The sequence below is a fragment of the Rhipicephalus microplus genome, unplaced genomic scaffold (genome assembly GCF_043290135.1).
Source record: "Rhipicephalus microplus isolate Deutch F79 unplaced genomic scaffold, USDA_Rmic scaffold_28, whole genome shotgun sequence".
Classification (NCBI taxonomy): domain Eukaryota; kingdom Metazoa; phylum Arthropoda; class Arachnida; order Ixodida; family Ixodidae; genus Rhipicephalus; species Rhipicephalus microplus.
This window is the reverse complement of record NW_027464601.1, coordinates 5,012,756-5,031,102: the sequence shown is the minus strand read 5'-3', so window position 1 is coordinate 5,031,102 and position 18,347 is coordinate 5,012,756. Positions and strand designations below refer to the sequence as shown.

The window sequence follows — 18,347 nt, the reverse complement described above, 5'->3', positions numbered from 1 at the left end:
GATTTCGCCTCACGTAATTACGAAACGCTGGTGTAAACGAACACGGCTGCTCCGAGGAGCAAAGCAGTTTTCATGCTGTATATCTTTTTACCGCTTAGTAAGCGGTCTAGTTACGCCTTAACAAAGATGTACGAGCCACCACTGAAGGCTATACAGAAAGCGTGTTTGCCTAAGTTCCAGCCTGAGCTGGAGTTTCTCCTGAGCTTCGAAAAGCCACAAAGGTCACGTGAAGTGAGAAGCTTGGGCACCCTGCAGTGAACCTGCACATCTCGTATAGTCAAAATTGCGTGCTGTAAAATACACAATATGCATTGTCGACAGTCCGAAGTTCCCTATTTCACCATTGGAGAGAGCACTTAGTATATATAAAAAAAAACGCTAGAGTGAGAAATAACCCATGCAAGAGTAACGCATGAGGCACATATGAACTTCCCGAAAAGAAAAAAAAATTCGATCCCCTTGCGAGTTGGAACATCATGTCGGCGGAAACAATCTGCGATTTACTACTTGTGTTGTTCTTGCGCGTTTGTTTCATTCAAATTGTCTAACGGACACAAGGACCTCGCCGACAATATAAGCAAAACTTCGAGCACGCCACGTGCGCGCTGTACTAGCTGACAGCTTCTCATTGAAACTTCTTTTTGTCTTGCGTTTTAAATCTGCATGAATATTTAAAATGCTGGATAGAACGCATATAAATGAGTGACTCAGAGGATGCGATTTTAAAGGTTCGTTGTGTTTTATTTGTGGTTTCGCTAAAAAACAAGAATATTGGGCAGGCTATATTCGTTAGGTACAGTTTAGAGCAAGAGAACCATCAAGACCACTTACATCCGATGTATAATTTTATCATACCGTAAAAAGTCGCGATTCACTCCCTGACTTGTGTATTTGAAAAATCAGTGCTTCTTCCTCTCTTGTACATGCAGCGTTATATACATGGTCAATACAAACAAAAATGTTCTGTTATGTACGAACAGCCTGTATGCGAAAGTGACGTAAGAAAAGAAAGCTATATAGTTTTACGATCAACATACTGGTGTTCATGCGCTCATATTTCTTTACGCATGAGAAGAACACCGCACGTGAATTGACTTAGCGTATATGTTGGTATTGTAGTATCGCTTGTCAGAAATAAAAGCATATTGAGGACGCGTAGCATTCAGTATGTTTTCAGCGAATATACAAAGTGGATTCACACGTGTCTTAGGGATTCCCTTATGCTGCCACTCAATAAAAATTTCCTGGCCGAGCCTGCAAATCTATGGTATTCATGATAAATATAACTAGTGGGTCTCGTTGCTTGTGTTTTCAATGCACTGTGTCATGGCAGCTGCTTAATTATTCATATCTTAGCAAAACGTCAATATCTTGTGATCTTGGGCTAACACGAACTGATGCATTATTGCACCTAGACAACCTATGCGTGAACATGAATATTTTTTTTCCTGAACTTGTTTTGTAAAGAAAATGTAGCCTGCAACCGACTCAGGCGTTGCTTGCTTTCACTCTCTTTTCCCCACAAAATGCCAAATTTAGACATCACTTCAAGTTGACGCTCAAGTTCACACAACTTCATGAAAAATAGTGTAGTTGCTCTCTCGTACAGCGTTCCGTTTCGTCATGTTTTGTTCGAGCTAGCACTATTTATAACGTGTATCTGGCGAAAGTGTGCGGCCGTTTCTTTAATGGTAGACGAGCTAGGTGTGAGACTTTTTCTCACATATGAGGTCCTCTAATCAAGCGCGTGGCCGTGCTTTAAATTCTCATGAAAAGTAAATTATATAAAGTAGATGGTATAGCTTGGGCTAAAGGTTCCATTTCATAGAAACATATATTTCGTAGAAATTAACATCAAAAGGGTTGTATTTTTTAATCAAGAAGGGTCAAATCTTAACCATGCGCTTTCTTCGACCACTCTCAGCAACATGCCAAACAATATAATACATTTCAAAAGTGCGCGGGGCTACATAAACCCAAAAACGCCAAATATAAAAACTCGAGATGCTTGCGTTGTTTGGGAGTCCGGCACGCTGGGGCATTTCTGATTGAATATTAGTGAGGAGCGTTTTGAGATTCTGGGTTTCGAGATGACCACACAGCTTAGTTTCAGTTATTTAACCATTCAAAATCTATGGGTTGAAACACTTTTAGGTGCGAAGCTCCTTAAGGCCTGAGTTTGTCCATCCCTTGTATGTATGTAGTACTACGTAGCCATTAGTGGCACATAACCGCTCGAGAGCGAGTATGTGCCACAGGGGATACGCGATGAAAGTTGGCGGTACTTGGAGTGTTCACTAAATAGACGCAAAGACAGATGGACAGACAAACCAGCAGACGGACGGACTAATGAATAGACGCGTGGACACACGGACGGAAGGACGCACGAACAGACAGACAGACCGATGGATGGACGGACTCACGAATGGATGCAAGGACAGCTAGACGGACGCAAAGATAGACGCACTGATGGTCGCGCGGATGGACGGAAGCAAGAACGAATGGACGAACGGAAGCATGGACGGGCTGATGGACGCTTCGTCCCACTCATCTTCATTCACTCTGTGTATATGCTGCGATTTTTTATTGGACCCAACAGCACTTACTAAAGTGGAGATTTACTGTAGGATACGTTTGGTAGCTGGCGATCTAATAACAGCGAAAGCTGTTGTTTTTAGATCACAACTCCGGTCACACTCAGCTGTCCACCGCCACCACTGCCGCCAAGTCCGTAACCACATCGCGTGAAATAAAAAAGAAAACCTAGCATCAGTGACAAAGTGGGGCTCAAACATGGGTCCGCTGGGTGCCACCCCAGTTATTGTACCACTGATCCACAATGGCACTTGGGACTTCTTGGCAAACTTGCCTTAGGCATGCTTGACGTGAGGAAAGCAATTGCGTTATTATGATTTATAAAGCGTTTTAAAACAGCGAAAGAAGAACCAGTCGTCGAACAATGCGAATAGCTGAGTGGGGCGTCCAATGCCACATCTAATTACAAAATCTTATTTTTCTTCAGCCTAAACTGTGGCGCATAACCACTTCAGGCATAATTTCTCAACATCGTCAGCCACTGCATGAACAATTGGCACAAAGTTCCTCGCAATACTTTAGCGTATGCTATGCTTCTCAGACGAAGGATGCAAAATAACACAAAGACTGCCAGCCTACTACCTAAACATTTTTATTAACAATGCCATTGTGGGTATCAAGCAAGTGTGTTTGCAGTAGTTACCCAATATAGTGTTTAGAAACTCTCTGATAAGCCACTCTTCCTGCTTTCGCTGCGACCGTGCTGCGCCTTCCACGCAGTCCTGGCGTTTTTTGCTCTTCTATTTTCTTCGAATACGCGGCTTTTTTCAGTGCGATACGCGAGGCAATTCGCCGCCTCCCGTGGTGATCTCTGCAACGACCGAGCACACCACGTTCAAGTAAGCCATTTGTGGCGAGGCACTTTTGAGTTTCTATCGTCATTTTTCGAGAGAAGAGAAAGCTATTTTTAGCTGACTTTGAGAAGTTATTGTGACTTCCGGGCCGCGTGTTGCACAATATAATTTGGCTTGCGTGTTCTCGGTAGCCTCCACTACTCATCGGTAGCGTTTTCTGACTATGCTCAAAAAGTGTTGCATGGCCCCTTTAAGTCTTATTTCGTGGTATATTTGTGTAGGGCTAATTCCGCATCAGTTATTGAGTGCTTATTTTCAGTGTATCATATAATGTGGTGTGTAAACGGCCTCACGCTTTCATGGGTGTCACCGGCGGCACCTTTTAAAAGCATTGAAAAGGAACATAAATGTTGTAAGTAGGGAACAATGACGTAAAATTACCGTCTGCAATAGTTACGTTGTTGTTCTGTATTTAAAATGCGATTTGTGTTTAATTGTGAGCATTCTATACCTGGTTGTTGACTTCAGAATAATTTTCTAATTAAGCAAGCTAAACTAAAAGAAATGCATGTGAGATGGATGTCGGAATAGGAGCTTTTAAGTAATATAGTCAGGGTGTTTTTAAAGTTTGAGGATGTAGCATTTGACTACAGTAATTCATTATGCATTGTTTTACATGAAGCTGTAAGGTATTCTAGCTCTCAAAAATACTAGTACACCAAGTTAACTTCACATCGCAAGTATTAGTTTGAGCTACTGAAAAACATACACATTCCCATCACTTCCACTAATGCATAGCGAGAGGTTCACGATCGAAGTAGCTAAAAAATCTGTGCAAAAAAATTAAGGTTATATTGCCGAGTTAATGTTGACACGATGGTGACACTAAACATCCCAGTTACTGCATGCTGCTTTGCTAAGGTGATTAAGGCAGACTGAGGCTCTTACTCTGATAGTACATATTTCAAGTAGCTCTTCCTCCTAGTGAAAGTGTATGCAATAGAGCTAACACTTCAGCGATTATCCCAACTTCCTTGTTGTGGCTCTTAGACCGAAATACTGAGAGTCTCGGCATACAATACCAGGCCTACAAATGCTTTCAATTTTCAATTTAATCCATAAATCTACGTTGTATCAAATTTCAGGAAAGACAGAGGACATAAATTTCGCCATACATTCATCACACGCACGCAATTTGCACTGAGAAACCGTCACATAATTTCACTGCGATCAATACGAGCAATGCAATCGCACTTGTAAGAGTAGTTTTACTCGATCCCAATGCGTTCAGTGGCACTATGCCCTGGGCAGCAGAACTCCTCCATTGCGATTTAAAGTGAAGTAGGGCACAGGACACATTGTTATCGCAACTCTTCCAAAGAAAGATTCACTCGTTTTAATTGACTGATGCAGACTTAGCTGTGTGCGTCATTGCAGTGCACGCATGTGTACATGCATGCCAAATTAAAAAAAAACATAGGGCACATCGTTTCACTATTCAATTTATCGCTGTGATGTTTTTTGAGTGACGTGCACGTTTCCGTTTGGCAATGACCTCCCCCGTGCAGATGTGAAAGTGGGGACACGCAAAACCAGTACACTCAGCACGAGCCACGTGGCCACCGTTCACCAAATGATGTTTCTGTTATAAAAGAACACGCGTTTACAATGAATGTCACGGTCGTTCTCCGGCAAAGTTATAAGAATGGCGTACGTCGCACTTGCCCTCACAGTGGTCACTTTCACAACTGCCAGCGCAGCGGCGAGTTATAGATGGCCTGACATCAATTAACGTCTCGGCGTCTATCAGGACGAAACCACCGTAAGTTTCTCGGACGAAAATACTTATCAATATGAAACGCGCTGCCAGCCTACAACCGAAGGAACTTTCAGAGCGGAAGCCAATAGTCGTCGTTCTTGCAATGCTTACTTATTCGATGACAGCCCTTAATGAGTGGCGTCGAACTGGTATACGTCTCTTGCTAAAAGTCCATGCACCTGAACTCATCAAGACTACGATCTCTTAGTGAGCTCGGTCTATGGTTGGTTTCGCTCAATTTAGTGCTTAACAAAATAGTGGTAATCCCTGTTTGTGAATAGGGTGACTGTCCTTTGGGGAGGCACTATTATCATTCTAAATCCTAATCGTTTTAACGCGATAGCGATAGAGAGCTCGTGTCAAAGGAAACCCGCCGCCGGCGCCGGCCCCGTTAGTTTTGAGCGAAAAATCGTCTGTACGCCTGTGATCGAAAAGTTAAGTTACCGAGATAGCCGCGGGAAGCCGCTACTAGTCCACGCGTGCGCGCACGATTCACTGAAAAGGTCGCGTGTTCGAAAAAAAAAGTGCTCAATGTTACGAGGTGGGGTAGTTTCTTTGTCCTGCCATCCCTCCCTGCATAGCTTAAAGTGCTTTCATCGGGACGAGAGAAGAGATAATGCAATTGCAGCATGCGACAAACCTTTGTAACTCAATCCACTCGCACTGGACGGATTATTCATTTTTATGCGGCGTTGCATTAGTGAGGCAATAAACTCTTGTAGTGAATTCACTCCATGGTTATTCGAAAAAAGTGTTTCAGGGCCCCTTTAACGCACCTTGTTCGACAGGTGTTACGACGAAAACGAGCCCATTCGGTGATTATAGGGCACGCTGGTCCAATCTACTTTATGCGTGTTTGTGTGCGTACGTGTGTATGTAACAAAACATATTATTAGTTATGCACTTAGCAGTCGAAGGGTGCACTAGAGGCCGGATTTCGCTATCACGTTTAACTCTTAAAGGCGAAGCTTAAGGATCCCCCAATTTTTCTTCTACTTCAAGTTCTGTAAGTGCAGCAAAATGCAAAATGCTAGTTAGACGTGCTATTAGATATAATAGGCTGTTTATTAGATATACAAATACATGAATAAATTTCTTTGACTGATTGATATGGGGGTTTAACGTTCCAAAACCACCATATGATTGCGAGAGACACCGTATGCACCCAAATCTGAGTGCACGGGCTTGCAGCATTTTCGCATTCAATGAGAATGCAGCTGCCGCAGCTTGGATTCGATCCCGCGACCTGCGGGTCAGCAGCCTATAGTACCTTCGCCACTAGACCACCTCGGCGGGGCATACATATACAAGTTGTGGTAAGGAAACAGATATTTCATACTTATATCATCAAGACAAGGGAATAAAAAAAACGGGAAGAAAGCACGAACATACACCAACAACACCTAAGTGCTCTCACCACCTATGTTGCCAAACTAACCTATTCAAATGCTTTCATTTTTCTGTGCATATTTAACGATTCGAACAACTTAGCTGCATAAGCACTTCATCATTTTACTTTGTTACACTTGAATTGCTTAAAGCAGTGTTCCTGAAAATGTATCTTGATGCCTGTGTACTTTCTAGTTGATTGCTTAGAGCTGAATCGCTCAGCTATAAAGCTTGTTTTTTACTTTAGTTGAGCTTTTGTTTTTAACTCTTGTTCACCTTTTTGTTTTCCGCGCGTATCGACCTGTTGTGTTATACCCGTCCTGTACGGCGGTCTTCATGTTCAGAGGAGGTAATAACTTGTAAACTAAAAGAAACAAGGTCATCATACAAAATTCAAAACTATCGTATAGTATAACTTTACATGCATAGGACGAAGTATATTTTAGTGTTCATTAAGACTAAATGCAGAAAATTTTGCCATGTGTTTAAATTCATACTTTGTAACGTTTCCATTATGTGAACTGAATTGGAGATGCCAGAAAATAGGTGCGTTAGTATTCTGTTTATTGACTTCTTTAACAAAAATATCTTCCAAGCACCGAGATAAAAGTAACAGCGCCGACGCACTGGATACTCTACAAAAAAATAAAAAATAAGCGATACGCATGGTTGGTGACTGCCAACTGCTTTATTCCTTCAGTTGTCCATGCATTTACACACGTCCAAGGTAGCCTTCGTACTTGCGCGCACAAACGGTACTTTTTCAAGAAAAAAAAGACGAAACAGTGATAAAATCGTTGTATGAGATGCACGAAGACAAGAGCTCGTATTTATAAATGTGCAGAAACGAAGATGTATCACCGCTACAAAGATGTATACGTTTCTTAATATTGAAAGCTTGCGAAGCCAGCCATGCCTGCTCTCATATTATACTGAAAAGTTCTTGTTCCTTTCATTTTACGTGGCATATTATTGTAGATCTTAAAGGTGATTTGATTGATTTATATGTGGGGTTTAACATTCCAAAACCACCATATGATTATGAGAGGCACCGTAGTGGAGGGCTCCAGAAATTTCGACCACCTGGGGTTCTTTAACATGCACCCAAATATGAGCACACGGGCCTCCAACATTTCCAACTCCATCGGCAATGCAGCCGCCGCAGCCGCGATTCGATCCCGCGACCAGCGGGTCAGCAGCCGAGTACCTTAGCCACTGGACCACCGCGGCGGGGCGTTGATCTCAAAGGGGCCTTGAAAAACTTTTTTGAGTAATCATGAAATCAATTCAATGAAAAAGCGTGTTGCTTCAAAAGTCAATGCCGCAAAAATTTAAGAGTATACGGTACGAGCGGAGTTACAAAGAATTGTCACACGCTGCAATCACATTCTCCCATCTCTCGTCGTGACGAAAGCGCTGTAAGCTAAGAAGGGAGTGATGCGAGGGGCTAACAAAAACGTCACGAGCGCCTCCAGACCTTGAGCAGTTTTTTCTTTTTTTTTTCTTCGAATGCGCGGGTTTTTCAGTGTGATCGCGCGCGCACGCGTGGACAAGTAGCGGCCTCACGTGGCGATCTGTGCAACGACCGAGCACGCCATGTTCAAACAGCCAATGATTGATACGCCCGAGTTGGGTTTACTGCCTGTGATTTTTGGGCGAATTTCGTGATTTGTCGAAAGAAGAGAAAGCAATTTCAGCTAACTTTAGGTAGGTGATCGTTTTCCATGTCCTCTTTTTATATGTATGTTAGCCAGCGAAACGCAACCTTGGTTACCCATATTGCCTTTTACATTTCTGTCACTTCCTCCTTGTAGTGCACTTCGTCTCAACATATTAACTTTCCAAATAGCCAGTCTATGTAAGTGCATTTTTCTGTTCAGTGTATGTTAGGGAGAGATAACTGATTCGTATCAATACAGAAATCAATTGTGTTATAAGAATGAAGCTATATATGCCTTAGAAATTCGGATATTGTACAATGAAGTTTCCACATTCATGTGCATTGCATTTTATCGGAATGGTGGGTTCCAACTGTTCTATGACCCCGTCCAGCAGGTTAGCACTAGGTAGCGGCTAACCGAGTGGGCGTGGCATCTTCGGCAGTATATGTGCATGGCGGACCGAGCCTTTACTATCATTTCGTGCCGCACATGTACGCTATCAGTGTTAACTCACAAGCTCGCCTAATTTTCTGTGACTATACTTTCATTTCAGTGTTTCCCTTTTGAGTCGACCCTACACCAGATTTACCGCAATTTCGAGAATGACCCATACTTTGGAGGAGATGCGAAATGCGTCAGAACAGGTCCCACTGGAGATCTCGTCGGCTCGTCCCTAAACACCACCTTCGCATACGGCACTGAAGGCCTACTGTAAGCAAAACGATCTCTTTGAGAGCACTACCGAAGAGCAAACAAAGGTTGTAGCGAATTTCGCAAATGAGACTCTATAGCCATTCTCAAAGCACGTAACGGACTGAGCGTATAGTGCTGCATGTACTCGTACATACGGTTAGCAGTGTTACATCTTTGTGTGACTAGAGGACCAAGAATGACCGATACATGTATCAGTTAGCCTATTTAAGCCAGTGTTTCTACTATGCGAATAATACCGTGTATTCAAGCAGCGTATTAATAAATCTCTGAAAATTGTGGTCTTTTTACGCGAAATTTCCTGATTATAGATTTTCATGACAGTTTCATAGCGAAAGCTGTTATGAGATCACAAGGATATGTTTGGTGCCGCAGTTGTCAGCTCATTTTTTCATAACCACCATTGCGCGAATCAGCTAAAATGTAAAAAACACCGAAGATACATTGAGACTCAAACCCACCCACTCTGCGTGGCTGCTCAGCATTCAACCATTGAGCTGCACCGGCGCTCAAAACTCAGTTGCAAACTAACCCTGTGAAGCTTTCATAGAATAGCGTTGTCCTGCGTAAGAAACTGCGTTCACATGTGCTATAAACCGATTTAAAATTGTTATGTAACAACCACGCGTCAAACAATATGAATCAGGTAGTAAGTGAACGTGGAATGCTCCAGCTCCGTACAAGATCCTCAGTATAATTTTTAATGAACACAGTAACAGCATGAACAAAGTGAGCATTGTTTCTTAAGAGTTTCAGCGTGTACAATTGTTGTGTGACGAATGACAAGTAATAGCATAGTGGATTGCTCGAGCTCCTTACAAGAGCCTCAGTATAATTCCTAATGAACACAGTCACAGCCTCAACAAAGTGAGCACTATCTCTTAAAATTTTTATCGTGTACTATGCTTGTGTGACGAATGACAAATGAAAGCTCATGGTGCATTTTCCTCTTTTTTATTTTTCATTTTTTATCCCCAGTGCAGGGTCACAAACCGAGCGTTCGTCTAGTTTGCATTCCGGCCTTTCATCTTCTTCGTCTTTCTCTTTTCCTACTACACAAAATATTCTATCTATACGGCGTAGTGGGTGCCATGCAAGTGCGCTTTTTTTTGTAATTGCCAGCAGAGTATTTAAAAAAGCTCGAGAAAGGTGGCTCTTCCAGCTTTCGCTGTGTCTGTGCTAGGCGTTCCGCGCAGGCCTGGCCGTTCTTCACGCACAAGTTTACACCAGAGCACATTTATTGTTCACGAGAACTCGCACGATATGGCCAATTGCGTCAGCACTTCCATAGCACAGCTGCGTGTCACCGGTGCAGAGGACAGACGTCTCTTATAACATCACGCTCCCGCCATTCAATTTGCCTAAAAACAAGGTTATGTTTGACGTCGCGTAATGAGTATCGCTATTTCGGCAGTCGTGTTGCTCCGGGCTATGGCGGCCGAATTGGCAGAGCAAGCGGCGGCAACTTTGGCCTTGCGGGAAAAGTGTAGGTCCATGATTTAAAGCTAGTCAAGATAGGTTGATTTGATTTATATGTGGGGTTTAACGTCCCAAAACCTCCATATGATTGTGAGAGACGCCGTAGTGAAGGCCTCCAGAAATTTTGACCACCGGGTTCTTTAACGTGCACCCAAATCTGAACACACGGGCCTACAACATTTGCGCCTTGATCGGAATTGCAGCCGCCGCAGCCGGGATTCGAACCCGCGACCTACGGGTCAGCAGCTGAGTACTTTAGCCACTAGACCACTGCGGCGGGGCTACACGAGATAGGCCGTCAGAGCTTTCACCGAGGGCACGATCTTAGAAGCGGTCTTCGGGCAGATCCTTCGGGACAAGAACATCGAGTCACGCATACTCGTTTGATTCAATGCTCAAATAGAATAGACTGAGCCCGATCTCAGTAAGTCGGGTGAGTCGGCTTTATCAGCGGAAGGACTAGCGGGCTGTGTAGCTAGTGGTGGTGGAGGGTGAGGTTTTTTAGTTGAGAGTCGGGACCCTGCAGTCTCGTACAAAGAGCTCACAAAACATCTCTATTTGCGTAGGGGACAGTACCTTCCAATGAAGAGCAAATTAAGCAGACCATAGCCTCTGACATTCAGGCTACTTCAAGTCGGGGTGCACTTAAACGCCACGCTAGCGTGCAATATGTATTCGAAAATACCCCCAGCAGTGCATTTTTGTTGCGCAAGGATATATTCAACGTATGGGAAGCTGCTGTTAATAGCTCCACGGGCCAGCGATGCACCGGAGACTTAGTGTTTCTGTGTCTACTGGCTTCCAACTTGTGACTAGCCCGAAGCATACAAGAGACCTTTTCGAGGGACCACATTCTGGTTTTGCCATTCATGCATTGGTTGGCACGTGTGACTGGGGTTAAGCTACGTCATGCTGCTTCACAAATTTTGCTATACTGATGGAACTGCTCCACCAAAGCCAGCGTCAACGGCGGCATGTCGTTATGCTAGTGAGGTCATAGTGAGATTTATGCTTTGGTAATGAGACACCAATGCTTTTAGGTGCCCCAAATATCTTCTGAAGGTATATTAGTCTGGCCAACCAACGTGCATATTTATACATATCTTGCATTTCCATCTTGCAGAACGACTTTTAATCAAACCATCACAGTTGAAAACAATATACATTAATAGCGTTTTTTGATGGCGAAAATTTGAAACTCTCGACAGGTGCAAAATGTAAGTGCTGCTGCAGGAGCTTGCAAGTTTTGGCATTAGGGTAGCACACTGCTGGCTCGCGTTTGGTCTATACGATACGAAGCGAGTCTCTTAACCATCAGCGATGGTAACCGTTAACGCACTGCACGCCTTATACTTCATTTTCGGTGCTCGCTGTGTGACTGCGTCATGCTGCTTAGTATGCTGATTTGGACGATTGATAAAAAGCAGTTTTTCTGGAGCTTTTATACTTGCTAGTGTTATCTCTGACAAAACAATATATTGTGAGCTGCACCTAGTTATAACAGCAATGACCCTGAATGTCGTTGTGACGTGGCTGGTAACAGCGCTGGCTAAAGAGCGAGCTCTTACGATACAGAAATGCATTATTACAGATTGCGGAGCGCTATTCATTACGTTAGACCTGATTTTCTTGACTATCATTATCAGTTCGTTGTACAATACCTTCGGGGTATGTTATCAGTGTCTCACTTAGGCTTAGTGTGTTCTGCGTCCATGACACCCACTTTCTCAAACATCGCTAATGAGAGCCTACACTTGGGTAATGCATTTATTATTCCGCTCATGCGAGTTATATGCTTCGTTACACACGTTTTTTTTTCCTTTCTTGCAGAGATGTCACAATTACTTTAACGTTGTCACCCGGCTACACGGCTAAAAACGTGATCTACTATCAACCAAGAAACAGTAAGAAGGTTCCTCAATTCGTAAAATAACTGGTAGAAGATAATGGAACTACCGAATTTTCCTAGGGCTCTATATGACTTGTGATGGTTTATTAGGTGAACACATTGCGTGTATTGAATACTGGAGTTAACTCGAAATGCAAGCACACACGTGATATGCTGCTTTAGCTATCGGCAATATCATCGTGATTAGTTATGGTTAGTTTCGTTCACTGCCAGGTGCAATCTTTTCACAATAATCTCTCATTTTCTCCGTATTGCGCGAGCTGCAGGTTGCAAGTCCCGTGCTTGCCCCAGCAGCAGGTTATTGTTTCATCCACTTCCCTTTCTTTCCATTTGCAACATATTTACTTCAGATAACTTCCCTTCTACATTTCTCCACATTGTTTTTTATCATCAACATTTTTATCTGCGTGTCAAAAGTACGGTTGATCGCATCAAAATTCTAAAATTATAGGTGAGAAGATAAGACAGAAGTTTGCTCCTCAGAAGAACACTTGAATTATTTTTTCCCCACACCACAAGATTAAGACCTGCAATACCGAGTGTCATTGTTAATATCAATGACTAACAACCGTGTATTCTTTGAGCATTAGTTTCTAGACACTCATTATATTCAAAGCTTACTTTCTTCGTAAAATAATTATCTTGAAGGAAAAACTCTCGAGATGATGAATCTACTCAGAGTTTTGGCTAGTTGCCATACCGGGACGTTATACTAGGTGAGTGTTGACTTCCTATCAGATTTTTTCATATAATTAGGCCTTGATTATGACGCTAGAGTGTGCCACTCGATTACACAGGGTGCCCATAACATGCTACGTCTTGTTTATGATTCAGTATGCGCCGTGTGAACGGTGCATTTTGAACTGTTCCGCTAGACTCTCTCTATGTCTAGTCTAGTAAGTGGTGACTTCAGATTGAAAGCGCACAATTGAGTCGAGCATCTTAGTTTAGCCTGAAGCACGAATTGTTAAGAACCATGCTGATAACCAACGACATCAGGAGTTCCACTCTGCACGAGAAGTGCCTTGTGGTCCTGCATAGCCCTTATCACTCCACGTGAGTCGAATTTACGATGACATAGATGTTGCCCTTTGGTAAAGCGTCTGATCCCTTCAGTGAAAGCGTCCTCACCATAGTTTCCTCAAAAATAGCGTGGTGCATCCTCTACGCTCACTTTCAAACCTGCTTCCAGGATAAAAAGTCTGCATGCCACAGGCTTCTGTTTAAATAAACCAGCTAAGAACCTAACACTCGTACATCGAAGTCGCAAGCATGCGTCCACTCGGGCCGTCTTTCATTGAATCTTACGTCATGTAATCGGAAAGAATGCAATTACGGTCAGATACTGCACCGTGTAAACTATAGAATAGAATAGAAAACTAATTCATGCAAATTTATGATACTTCTGAAATCTGTGAGTATAGTAAATGGTTTGAAATGAATACATAAATAGAAAAAATTGGTAATAAATAAACATTTATTAGCGCTATATTCATCGTACGCGTTAAACTATGTTATCGCGATGTGTGGGGCACCTTGACGGAGGGAATAATACTGGAACTTAATTTAAGACGAAGCCGTTGAAATGACAATAACTAGATGGATAACGACTGTATGCAGCCGGACAACACCACATCTTTCAACCGCACGCTTGAAGCCTTCTATAAAGAAAAAAAAAACCTACTAATGAGTTGCTGACAGCTACAGGGGCATGCCAAAAAAAAAAACTTAAGGAACACGTGATCACGCGTTACTAAGGCAATTGACTGAATACAGAAAAAGTGCAGCGTAGAGAAGTTACTCTATTGACTTTTGATAGACCTCACCTCGATCATACACAGACACCTTATCCTGAAACACAATTATCTACAATATAACAGGTTTCTTGAAAAGCTTTTTGGGATACTATTTAGTCACCCAGATCTATTTCACACTCAAAAATACTTGAGACATGAACCCTCTTTTTAGATACCAAGAGTTGTTTGTTATTTGCAAAAGGTGTAGACTGTTTTTAAATTATATTACAATGCAGTCTTTAAAGCGGTATTTTAAAGAAGTTGATAGAGGAGCACTTTCATTTAAACAAAGGCATCTCTTTACTAGTCTTCAGGCTAAATTGCATGGAGGTCATGATCACGCCCTTACGACACTAGCATTTCGGGCGTCACCACCACTTGCCATAGCTTTATGCTATGACACTGTCATATACAGTATGTCATTGTATCACAATAGTCAGAGATAACATTATATTGCCTGTTAGGGCGCTCTTTGGTCACGCTTTACCCTTCCATCAATAAAAACAAATCAACATGTATCAACCGGCCGCTTTTCCACAGCGCATATCACCTTTATCCCATCTGATCTTGAGGGCAGTTGTTAAATCATGAGTGCTTGTAGCAACAAACTCAATGTACGGCTTTTTCTTCATACTTTTAGTTAAACGCCTCAACGGAACACTGCAGTAGTGTTTATGATACTTTGCTTGCACTTTTGTGAAATGCGCATGTCCAAACACATTTCTGCGAAGACCCCATAATGAGACCTAAACAAATTTTCTTGCGGGTATTTATTGCCGTGAAAGTCTTCTTTTTTGTGCCGATCACACGAGCGAAATTGTGGGACCGTATTTCTGTGCGCCTGCAATTCTTGGTCATTTCAATATGTTGTTCCAGAGCAGTTTCGAAAGATTTTTAGCTTGATAGCATTGACTATTAGGCGTCAAGGCAGCAACTAGACAGGAGACGTGACTGAAGATATTTCACATTCATACTTAAAAGAGTACACGACGAAAATATTCATTTGTAAACGACATGCCACGTTCGCTGCATCACACGTCATTTTTGCTCGCGTACAGGCATTGCTAAACAAATTTCGCCCAAGCTGAAGAAAACGGCAATGCGTGCACTTTCACTATGTAAAGTATATATCATGTTGCATTAGTGGGTAAAGAAATTTTGTTGCGAGCGTAGCTAACTAGTGAATGTTGACAGTGATATCCTTTCTTGTTAACTTCTGAAGGTGACCTTGGAGACTTTGTGTTCACAGTAGCGTACAGAGATTGCAAGAAATGCAAAGTATTCAGACACAACTACATAAATAATGGTGAGTAGAGGTGCTGACGGCACGCTGATTTTTTTTATTTCTTAACACCTACTGTGTACAACTCGGCATGCACCTTGAATTATTCTTTAAATTACCCCTTGTTCTGTGGCAGCGGTTTCCTCGTCACGCAAACGCCCACTCCAAGTAGTTGGACCATGCCACAAGTGGTAGCGACGTGAAAAGAGAAACTGTGTCAGATTTCGTAGCATAGACAGCAACCTAAACAATACGATAAGTTTGCCGATAGCGCTTCCCTGCTTTAGTAAAAATTATGTGGATGACATGATTTGTGCAATTACTGAATTCAGTAGTCAACTGATGAAAAAAAAAAAAACACCAGGTCTGCGCTGAACGTGCAGCACTTTCACATCGAAAGCTAGAAGATCGGCCTTTAAGAACACTTTTAACACTCTTTGGGTAGCTCTATCGGGCACACTTGCAGGTTACCCTCAACGTAATTAAACATTGTGTAGTAGGCAGGCATCCACTATGCCATTCTTCGTCATTCTTTGGAGAAACTTGGTACCTGGTGCTCACTTGCAAGGAACCTGGTGCAATTTTTGTGTGTTGTGGCTGACTACAATGAAGAGTTACGCCAAAAGCTTTTGTAATCCCCGCAACCTCCCACAGTAGGTATGCGCCATAGTTAATAGCTGAACAAAACCAAGCACTTGTAAAGAGTTGGAGCATTCGACGACCTACTCGTCGTGCATTTCATATTATCTGACACCTGGTTCTTCCTTTGGTGTTCTATAATAATTTCTTACTCATATTATTAATGGTATTCTTTTCCCGACACTAAGCCTGCCTAGTGCCAATTGACAAAGGGTTCCGAGCACCAGCGTGACTCAGTGGTATAATTATGGGCTGGCATGCAGCAGACCCAGGTTTGAATCCCAATGCGTCCTTAGTATTTTTAATTCATTGACTTTTTTCTTATTTTGTGTGATAGTGGTTACAGACACTGGTGGTGGTAGTAGTGGACAACTACGGCGTGCACGTGACCTGAGTCACGTGCACGCCGTGCACGCAATCTGCTTCTACAGCTTTCGCTGTAGAAGCGGATTTGTAGCACATGCTGCTATCGTGCAGCTGCGTAAATAAATTCGATAAATAGCTAGATAGAGAGAGAGAGAGAAAACGAAATGAATGAAAAAAAAATACACATGTGGAAACAGGTAGGGGGTTCCGCTTAGAGCAGCTGGGAGACACCAATTGAACGCAGAGAGCGAAAAAGCTATTTCATGTGTAAAATACTGTACTAAATCAAAACAAAATATCATGCTTTATTATGCTTATCGAACCACAAAAATTGTAAATACCGTCTTTCATCATTCTGGAATGCCCGCACACAGCTCAGGAAGGCGCCTAGAGGATGGGCACATGCATTTTATTTGGTATAAGGCCGGTATATTCTGTCGTTTGCAGTTGTGGGCTACAGGAAGGGGTGACAAATGTATTGCGTAGGTAGCCACAATGGCAATGTATCCTGGGGAGCTAAGTCTTAAGCCGGTTGCGATGAGCTGTAGACGGTAAATTGAAATGACTCACAAGTGAATTTTGGTATACATATTTGGACACTTGTCCAGAGAAAAACCTCTATTTAGTGCAAACGCTAAATCAGGCTAACAAAACGGAAGACATAACGTTGTTCTAGAGCGTAATTATTGTTTGAGTTTTCAGGCACAGAGGGAGTAGAGGCATGTAGGCATAGCCTATCGGCGTGGGAAAAAAGTTCTTTTTCCCCGCTGTCAACACTTGTGGCATTTCAATTGGAGAACATTCTGAAAGAAAATCAAAAGCAATTCAGAGATCGCCTTGCTTGCTAAAGAAGGAAAGGAGGTTGACGTACCTACTAATAAACCGCCATCGTAAAAACGCGTAAGCTAGCAGCCCCTTAAACGAATACAACCACCTGTAAAGTTTTAGACGTGTTTCGGGCTGCTAAGCTTGTGCAAGCACAAGCTTAGCAGGTGCTTGCACACCTGCATTCATATCGGGTGGAAATGCAAGGAAGCTCCACGTGAATAGAATTTCATGCCAACTGAATAGCCACACATTGTCGAAATTCGACTGTTATTTCCAAACAAATTATGCCTCTATATTATATCTTGCTTCTGGCGTGTCAGAGCCGAACGAATAATTTACAGTGAACAACTATAACAAAACTCGTAAGCTTGGATCGCGATCCATACAAATGATCCAGGGAAATCGGCAAGCCCTATATTCTACTTCAGCCATTACTAATATATACGATTTCAAATCAAGATCACGTCGCTTCCAAAGACGCGTGCCTATTTCTGCAGGAGTGGGACGTAAGTATGTTACTGAACAAGTTGCCAGACCGAACAAGTACCATGCGCTACGGCTTCTTTTGCGCCCACTTCATAACGTAGTGAAAGCGCACACGTTGTGACGTTCACCCTCCCAACTAAAGTTGCTGATAACCTATTCCGCAGGTGCTGGCTGCAGCTACTGGCTCACCGACGAGGCGCTTAACGGCAGGGACACGTGCTGTGAGTTTGTGTACGAGCTCCTCTGTGGCCCGGAGAAATACATGATTTATGACGACTCCTGCGAATGAACCTATTTTTGCGGGGGTGGTGCAAGAGGTGGCGTCATCTCCTGCTGACGATAAATGTTCACTTACGAATGCATGTACCTAAAATAAAGAAGCCACTGTTGAACAACGATATCAAACTGACTTTAAATATTCCAGTGACTCTCGAAAATATGCTTGTGGGTCGAACCTCTCGGTGGTAGCAATGGCGTTCTCCCATATTTGAACTTGAGGTGAGCGGGAATAAACCGTAACTGAAAAAAAATCACTACCATATACAAAACGTGAATAATGTTAGATGAGCTTGCTCGGAGGGGCACGAGGCGTT

General features: G+C 42.7%; 1 long non-coding RNA gene across 1 annotated transcript; it reads left to right on the top strand.

Moving 5' to 3' along the window:
• The first annotated feature begins 5,049 nt into the window (after positions 1-5,049).
• Positions 5,050-18,070, top strand: LOC142786699 (uncharacterized). Its single transcript, XR_012889121.1, has 5 exons — positions 5,050-5,211; positions 8,812-8,969; positions 12,279-12,352; positions 15,376-15,459; positions 17,919-18,070. It is a non-coding gene; the product is annotated as an uncharacterized LOC142786699 (long non-coding RNA).
• Positions 18,071-18,347: the final 277 nt, after the last annotated feature.